Here is a 10306-nt window from a genome sequence, read left to right on the forward strand (position 1 = left end):
ATAAAGATGCTATCTGAAGATAGTAGCTTATAAATACGCTATCTACTGAAGATTGTAACGTACAAAGATGCCATCTACTGAAAAGAATAACGTATAAAGATGCTATCTATTTACGATATGACCTATAGTAGTGTACAAAGATGATATACATCACTGAAGAGAGTAGTGTATAGTGCATTCTATCCACAATATAATCATAGTGAACGCATTTCATGTAGGCTACTTGAAACACAGACTTGAAAAGTAGGCCTACTAGAATTTTATATACAAAGTTTGTCCACAACGTGTGAAATAGGTTGGATGGAACTCACATACGTGATGAATATTTCCGTACCACGCAACATGTACAAGCAGGTAACATTATACGGCCACAATGCTATAAATGTAACAACTATAGAAAGCTTCAGTAAGGTGATTTGAGCCAAGCATGCAAATTTAATGCTTCATAAGACGACTGAAAATCCAGGACAAGAGGCTGAGTGAAACGTTTTATATGCTACTTGCATGGTAAGGCCGTGTAAAATTAATATTTTGGTTCTCGTCCCCTCCCTCCTCAATTTCTGGGATTTGTCAGATTTTTGATTTTTTTTAGATTTTTCAATTGTTTTAGACTTTGGAATGATTTATGAAATCTTCATACATATAAATAAGTTTATTAGAGAACAAGCATCACTTCCAAGTCTTTTTGTGGTACTCTAGGGGGTTTATCCCTCAGAATCTCACATTTGAAAAAAAAAAGGGCCTCATCGTTTCCTCGAGCACTGTTGGAGAAGACCGAAAACTACTGACAATGCTAATTTTACATTGAAAAAAAAAAAAAAAAAAACACCTCCCTCCCTCATCAATTCATGAAAATCCTCTGGACGAGAACCAAAACATTAATTTTATACGGCCTAATACGTGATTAATAGATTTCTTGGGGTTAATACTGAAAATATTTCCAGTTTTTACATGGCTCGGTATTCTACAATGGTATATCTGATCAAATTAAGACAAGGGAATCAACTGAAAGAAGCGAAACAAGAAACAGGAAGAGAGGCCAGTAGGCATAAACCACCATGACTTACTCAACAATTCTATCAAAATAAGGAATGGTGCTTTTTGAATGTGTAGGCCCTACTTGGTTTGTGCAGTCCATTGAAACAATTTGGATTGCCTTACGAAAGGGAATCCAGTGCACGCTTTTGATAAAATGCTGATTTTGACACTCAATTGAGGTATTTAACGTAAACACGCAAACAGAACAAAAATGCAACTCTTTTGTTTTAGTTACACGGAGCATTCCCCACCGGATGTACAAATATTTTATTCATGTTCATGATTGTTGAAACAAATCTTCACTAAAAATACCTTTCAAAAATCATCGAGGCACTCAGAAGTATTATTCTAATCGAAGTTCCACGAGTAAATATGACAATCTTGTAGTTATTATTGTAATTCAGACAACTAACATGACTAGCAAACCAATCAAGTAGTAGAGGAAGTTGATAAATCTCAGCGCTTTGAGTGTAGCAAGTATCGCAACGCTAAACTCCTTTGCCCTGCACTCATCGCCTTCAACACTGGATTTAGTTACGTTCTGTAAAAACACACTCGAGGAATTGGGCCCTTGGTGTAAACATGATAATTACAGTTCTTCAACAAACACTGTACTTAATATATCCTGCATCGGAGAAGAAAAAGCCCGTGTTTTGTTAAGATTAAAAAATAACGGTTGTATATTGAATAAATAGTTTACACGGACGGTTTTTTAAATTGATTGCGGAAACTCCGAGGGAATGGAATAAATAATGCACATCATACATCTACACACCCCTACCATCTACTACACCCCCATGCACCCCAATATAATTCTAGACAATAACATGTTTAGGGGTTATGTGCTATCTACAGAAGATAATAGCACATAAAGATGCTATCTACTGAAGATATCGACTAGCAGCGTATAAAGATGATATCTAGTGAAGATAATAGCACATAAAGATGCTATCTACTGAAGATAGTAGTACATAAAGATGATATATACTGAAGATAGTAGTGCATAAAAATGCTATCTACAGAAGAAAATAGCACATAAAGATGCTATCTACCGAAGATAGTAGCGTATAAAGATGCTGTCTACTGAAATTATTAGCACATCAAGATGCTATCTACTGAAGATAGTAGTACATAAAGATCGGCTCACAACTTTTGAAGATATGCTCTTTTAAAGACAAGTACCCGTTTTTCACTCTGTCCACGGATAGCAAACAGAGTGGTTGGGATGGGTCATGCTGCGGAGTGGCCTGCAAGATCACCAGACCTCACTCCACTTGATTTCTTCATTTGTGGCAAAATCTAAGATCTTTGCAAACGTATTACTGCTATATTCGCAAGTATCCCGCGCACAAGGTTGGTACGCAACGCAATTGATGCAATGAGAACTAGGGCTGAAACCTGTATTCGTCAAATAGGCAACCAGGTAGAGAGCAGAGCAGCACAATGAACTCACTTCAAAAGAACCAAAGACAAACTAAACAGCCCTTTTCAGGGCTACCTTTTATTCCAAAAAGATAAATGACTTATGTTGTCAATAAAAATAAAGCAACAAACAATAAAGTAAGAAAGTAAGAAACATAATAAAACAAAAAGGCATAAAATAACCGAGAAAACATACATGACATAAGTAATTGCAAGTATAGCAAACGAAGTCCCATCCCACATCAATTTCGCCCAAATTAATGACACTTAACAAAATCCATAACCCATAAGCCCACCGGTAAAGCCCATTCCCTAAAATAAAGTTGTTATTTTATAAAGTTATCATCGAGGAATGTTTTATATTCATGCATGGTATATATGCACTTTTCAATCTTTGAAGTAGCCAAACCTCCTCCGCGGACAGAGTGAAAAACGGATACATTTCTTTAAAAGGGCATAAGTTATGAGCCGATTGAAATAATTGTTTCGGTTTATTAAAGCTAACGGGTAAAGGCTTCTTTACATACCAACATATACTTTTTCTGAAATAGGAGAAAACGAGGGCGCAATTAGGGGCCTCTTTTTTGGACACCCTGTATAAAGATGCTATCTACTGAAGATAGTAGCGTATAAAGATGCTATCTACTGAAGATAGTAGCGAATAAAGATGCTTTCTACTGAAGATAGTAGCGCATAAAGATGCTATCTACTGAAGACAGTCGTGCATAAAGATGCTATCTACAGAAGATAATGCATAAAGATGCTATCTACTGAAGAGAGTAGTGCATAAAGATGCTATCTACTGAGGAGAGTAGTACATACAAATGATATGTACTGAAAATAGTAGCACATAGAGATGCTATCGACAGAAGATAGTAGCGCATAAAGATGCTATCTATAGAAGAGAATAGTGCACAAAGATGGTATCTACTGAAGATCGTAGCGCATAAAGATGCTATCTACTGAGGAGAGTAGTACATACAAATGATATGTACTGAAAATAGTAGCACATAGAGATGCTATCTACAGAAGACAGTAGTGCATAAAGATGCTATCTACTGAAGATCGTAGCGCATAAAGATGCTATCCACTGAAGATAGTAGCGTATAAAGATGCTATCTACAGAAGAGAGTAGTGCATAAAGATGCTATCTACTGAAGATAGTAGTGCATCTACTGAAGATAGAAGTGCATTAAGAGCATGTATACCCCATACACACAACAAGGCAATCATATAGAACTATATTGAAGTATTATTGAAACACCTAAACTGTTTTAGATTTTACCACGTTTTGCTCTACCAACATTTATTATAATAATAATAGTACCACATGTGTTTTTTTTTTTTTTTTCAATAATAATCTTTTACATAATAGGTACCACTTGTTTACATTTTCAGTATAAGTAATTAAACACTCAGCAGTGTTAACCATTTGAAACTTCTCTGGCATTTTTGATCATATAACTGAAGTAACAGACACACCTGTAAGGCAATAAGTCAAAGAAAACCAGTGCTTTTAAGAAAGCAGGTATATCTGTCAGATTTAATTTATTTGAATCCATCAAAATGTGCTGAAATCCCTCCTAACGATGTTGATGGCTCAACCATTTATGTTTTAATCTGAAGCAATCATCACAATTATGAATAGCAGGAATTTAAATACAATTGGAGCAGTTATAGCTGAATATATATCTTGCTACCATGCTATATTTTACGTTTTTAACCAGATGTTACCATTAGAATGGGTTTATGAAACGGGAGCGGATTATTACAGAAAATAGAACTTATTTCCGAGAATTATATTGCTAGTCAATTCATATGTTACCAAAGCCTCCCTAAGATATGTGTTTCACGATTTAGCCCTCCTATCATGATCCTAACTTTACCATCCATCCGTCGTTTTATAATAGATTTTCGTATCATATTCAAGCAAATCGGTTGTGTCGAGTCTAGAGTATCACATCTATATTATAAAGCTTCTAAGCAATTCTCAAAGCGATAGGTTTTGCTGTCAGCAAGCCAGCGCATCTTCTTGTCCCTTAGAGAAATATTTCCATCGTACTATGTTCCTGATTATGGCACTTTTATTAGTTTGTAGGGGGTACTCTGCATGTTAACACACCTAAAGATGCACTGGTGACATTAAAAACAGAATTCTAGCGAACTCAAGTGAAGCAGTCTCTAAGTAACATGAAATCCTTTAAGATGTATTACATTATCCATATTACGATAGGCGATGCGACTCGAAAAATGTCGTTATTACTATTTGATAAAAATGCTGTCGATAATATACATATTTCATATTGAATAATTTAAAAGCCGGTGTCAAATTGAAAGCATTTTTCGATCACTTCTAAGTCATTCCTTTAATATCTCTGAGGCATGTATCCCCAAACAAAATAGCACGAAACACCCATGTTTCAATCGGGTTTCCGTGTGCTGACACTCACAGTTTCAAAACACTTACCCTCTGAAGAAGCCACCAAATTTGCAGGTGAGTTTATATTCGAGGAAATATTATATAGACGCTCGGAGAAGAAATATTTGCTCTGCTCCTCTGGAGTAAGCCTCTAGGCCACCAGTGGCCCAGATAAAGCTATTGACTAGATGCTAAGGAAACATTGAGGAACCAAAATGCTATCATGTGTGCACATATCACCTCATATTTACCACTAATGAGACGAGTACCTAATAAACTCTGCCCTACTTATTTAAAACAAAGTGAGCTTATACACCTTTGCTTTCTAATCTAATCATCCTGGTAAAGATATGATTGTCAAACAATTGAGTTCATTCACTTCACGCTGTAAGAAACGAATTTTCTTGACTCAATTATGTATAATGTAATGATAATTGTATGCCTCGTAGATTATGCAAGGTTGTCACGATGCCAGTGGATGACAGCAAGCTTGCTTGTTTCTTCTAGTATATATAGGCCTATTATTTCCATAAAATCATAACAAAAAACAGCAAAAGACATCATAAATAGTTTTTAACAAAAATGTACCATCGCGTTACGGATGGTATGGCTGGAAGGCAAAAGTGGCCAGAAAGTTAGCCGTCCCCTAAAACTCATATATGAAGTTTTCAAGAAAATGAAACACAACCAAAACACGACAAGAACATCGAATACACAGTGCTGTCACCCATATACCACGTACACATATTAAACTCACAACCCCATACTCCTAACCCAGAAACCGCGTATGCCGGGAACCGCGAAAGCCGAGAACCGCGAAAGTTTAGAGAAGATTTTGAAGTTTTCCTATTTTTGCTGAACCATGAAATGGTATCAGCCTATATGAGTGAATGTTACTAGCTTACTTACTAGCTTACTTACTAGCTTACTTACTAGCTTACTAACTAACCATTTGGTCTTAAATGGACATATCTCTAAATGCCACGAAGGTATGACCCCATGAGTGGTGTCATATGAAAGAGGAAAACATAAAGAATATAATAAAAATATTTCCAAACGTCAGAGGTCATCCTGGGGTCACAGGGGTCAAAAAAGGTCATTTTAACCGAAAATGCTCCGATTGAGCTCAAATTTAAATGCAATGATCCTTATGACATTCTAAACATGTTTAAAACATTTAAAAATTTATTTAAGGTCATTAAGGGGTTATAAAGGGGTCAAAGGTCACGGTTTTCAAAATGCTCCAATTGAGCTGAAATTTAAATGCAATGATCCTTATGACATTGTAAACATTTAAAAATATTTTAAAATTCATTTAAGGTCATTAAGGGGTCACAAAGGGGTCAAAGGTCAAGTTTTTCAAAATGCTCCAATTGAGCTGAAATTTATATGCAATGATCCTTATGACATTCTAAACATTTTAAAATATTTTGAAATTCATTTAAGGTCATTAAGGGCCAATAAAGGGGTCAAATGTCAAGTTTTAAAAATGCTTCAATTGAGCTGAAATTTAAATGCAATGATGACAGTGGTATAGGCCTACCACGATATACTGCCGAAGCCACATGGTTCAGCTATGGTGCGGTTATCGCTCTAGTTATCTAAAGAAGTTAGAGTATGGGACCACGAATGACACGTGCGGCTTTCTTGTTTTTGGTTTAAGAGTCGCTTCCGTGTCTTTTCTTGTAGTCAAGAATATCAGAACGTTTGATAGAATAATTAACCAATGAAGAAGACATCTCATTTACGAACGTACCTATTTCTCATGTGTGCTTGTATACCAGTTAAAACGATATAATTAGCAAACAATGACCCTATGTAATTATTATAACGGGTAGGCCTATTTGCTATTATAAGCCCATTTTTAAAGTTTTACCGTTTTGGTAAGTTTTACAAGCATTTCTCGTAGGCCTAAAAGAATTCAAGTAGGGCGAGATTAAATCAATTCGAGTAATTTAGATGCAGTGGTTATATCATTGACAAATAGCGTAAAAACAAGTGGGTCAAAAATCGAACCTTGCGATACACCGCGTAAAATATCTCTTGGTTTTGGTTCTGAGATATAAAAAAAACACCCAAAAAGCACATTATTTTCTGTTGCTTAGATAATTTCGGAACCAGTCTAACACAATACCGCGAAAGCCATTGATAGTGCTCTAATTTATGTAGGAGTATATCATGATCGATTGTATCAAAGGCTTTAGGCAAGTCCAGGAATATTCCAATGGTCGTTTCATTTTTTTCCTACTGCAGCAGTAATTTTGTCTCCTATTTGCTGGAGAGGAAAGACGAGGACGTTTCCTTAACTTTTAAATCTTGACGATTACGTTTCCCTCATACAGTTGTTATTTGTATTTCTATATTTCGATAAACTTCCTCCTTAGCTCCTCTTGACAGTGTTTTATATATGGCTGGTGTGCTGGTGCAACAGTCACACTTATAAAGTATTTCTCAAGGATATCCTATTGCTTACATTACAACCTTCCCAGCAGGATGTTGTTTTAACACAGATGAAACCCTCCAGCTAGTTTACCTAAAACAAATGGTAAAATAAACCTCGACGTACACAGGTGATTTGTAACACACGATGTCTTGATTAGTTTATGACGTGGCCTTAATTGGCGTGTCTGCTGCAACCCCTCTCTCTTTGCAACCATGTCTTTCATTTGATTCGCTTGTAGGATTGGTTTGTAGGACTAGTGTTGTCCTGCACGTGTATAACGCTCCACCACAATAACTTGCTACGTTTAGATTCGGATCCGAACGGCCCCAGGAAGCTCCAGGAACCGGCTTTACATCGATCGAATCATGCACACAGTCCAATTTACTGTCCCGATTGCTATCATTCGGATTTTTCTTCTGGACCCAAATTAGCTTTTTCGATATTTAAAGCGTAGGTAAAACCCGGCAAATTCAAAAGACTTGACCCACTTCGTGCAGCGATTGCGTCCGACATGCCTCTAAAACGCTAATCCAATTTTGGGTATATATACCATTGATTGATCTGTAATCAAGAACTACATCAAGTTTAATATTGGACAGAATGGCACCTAATTTATGTGACAACTATATGTTAAAGATTTATACTCTTACTTAAGATAGACTTCTAAAACAATTAAGATTCCTTCAATTGTTTGACTACGAGCATTCATAGGATGTGCATGGGTCAGCATGAAGAGCCCAAATCTAAATGTTTGCTTCTTGTCGGCTGCCGATCATATGAATATTACCGTGGCTGTATATGACATTTGGACGAAGCCTAATTGGATTCAGAATGGAGTGCAAAACATGAATTCATGAATAGCTTGATATCAGCACAGCAATAGCCATGATCACAGCTGGTACGCTTGTGCATAATAGCAATGGTAAACAATAATCGCAGAACCTAGATAAAATTAACCATTACATTGCTTTAAGGATTGATAAAAAATTGATTTGCATGCTTTATACGAGTGAGACTATTTTCCTCCAGTGACATCGCCATGATAATGCATTAGTAAAATATGTATCTAGACTAAATTATTACAAAAACATGTGTCATGTATCAAAAAGATGCAAATCAGAAATCAGAATGATCTAACATGTCAAAGACGTAGAGTGAGCAAATAAGTGTTATCTTAGGTAGATAGCAAATGCAAACGTAATAACGCAACGGACATCCCGAGCTATTCCGCTCATAAAAACCGCGTTAACCATGCTACCGAGTTTATAAAAGCTCATCAACCACCAGAAAAGATACGAGTCATCAGATTTACCCATGTTATGAATATGTAGACTTATGGTGTATGTTGTCTTTAGAACATTTTTTCTTCTGGTGCGTTGGTTTCTTTAGTAAAGATGGCAACTTCTAACCTTGCTCCTCCGTTGAGATCATAAATCTATGTTGCTTGTACCCGGCGATTGTACTATTACATTTTGACACTGCCTTACGGGGAGGATTTTAACCAATCTTAAGTGTGATGATCAGATGGTGGATTATAGTAATCTGTATTCGTCATATTATGCCGAAATCATGATTTATGATAATTATGATCGCATCATTTAATATGTTACTGGAGAGCACTGTAGTCAGCAATTGTGTGAAAATTGAATTATTCAACCATTTTTATGTTTATCTTTTATCAGATAAAATAAGAGCTGATTTTGGTCTGACAAGATAAGATTAGATTAGATTAGATTTGATAAGATAACGGAACATATACTCGCAGCACGTCATTTACGCAAAATAACGTTAACTAAAACTTTAAAACCATCGATGTTGATAAAGCATTATAAGCGGACAGATAGTCAACAGTATACACTTATCCAAGAGAAAAACTGTACAACTGTGTACAATGACGACGTCAGGTGTTTTCAGTCCAGGCATGCTGGTATGAGTTTTGCAACAAATCTCTCTATTTTGGTTGGACGGCGGGCGGGTAGGCCTGCGGGCACAAGTGAACTTTAACTGACAGTGGTGGAAGCTTACTCATTCGCTCGATTTGTCAGAGAGGCGTTTGCCCTTTTATATCACTGTTAAAATGCCACGAAATCGCTCAGATCGTGTATATTTCCTAATCTAAAACTAAATCTATTGTCGAATTTAAATAGACTTAGGGAAAAACACCCCGAGATTTGACTGGTAAACGTTAAAAGCGACTTGATGACAAGATCATAAAAATACAGTTTCATGAAAGTAATACTTGCAGCATTTCAAAGTTATTATTTCTGTTAGATCGTGAAACTCGCAAAATAATATATATGAAGCTATTTATTTTTAACAAATCAGGCATTACAAAGATTCATATCTCGTAAATTTTGCATACCATGAATGCGCAATATTTAGTAATTCTCATTAGGGCGTTAAAACATCAGCCCCAGCCACACCCTTGCACATCAAACGACTTGCTCTTGCAATGCTATACAATCAACTTAATTTTATTTTTTCAATCAAATCGACTAGCAATACATCAGCTCGCAATCAACCATTTTGACTTTGTTAATGCATGGTTAATGATGACATTTGCATGGTATGTAAGAAATCGTAGCTTATATTGCAGCGAGCTAGTTGAATAGCTGGCACGCTAGCTAGCACGTCTGATTGAGCCAATGAGCAATAGGTCAAGGTGTATTGGATGTATTGATTGCAGTCGGTACAGGTGTTTGTACAGAATTGGCTGCAAAACAATATTCACAACAGCTACAAGCTTTGCTAGAAAACACAAATCAATTATACGGGGTGCTGTTGACGATGCAATTTATGTATTAATATTTAATTGAATAAGTGTTGTGAATAAGCGTTCGAGCAACCTATCACCACAACAAACTAAAAACAGAAACAGTCGCATCTCGTCATCAATAATTGCACCCTTTGTCTTTGTTGCTAAAGACATGCTTCTCGATGTAGTCCTATTTTTATTTAGTTTCCAGCGCCTTTTTACGCTGATA

This window comes from Amphiura filiformis, chromosome 3 (genome assembly GCF_039555335.1).
Source record: "Amphiura filiformis chromosome 3, Afil_fr2py, whole genome shotgun sequence".
NCBI lineage: Eukaryota > Metazoa > Echinodermata > Ophiuroidea > Amphilepidida > Amphiuridae > Amphiura > Amphiura filiformis.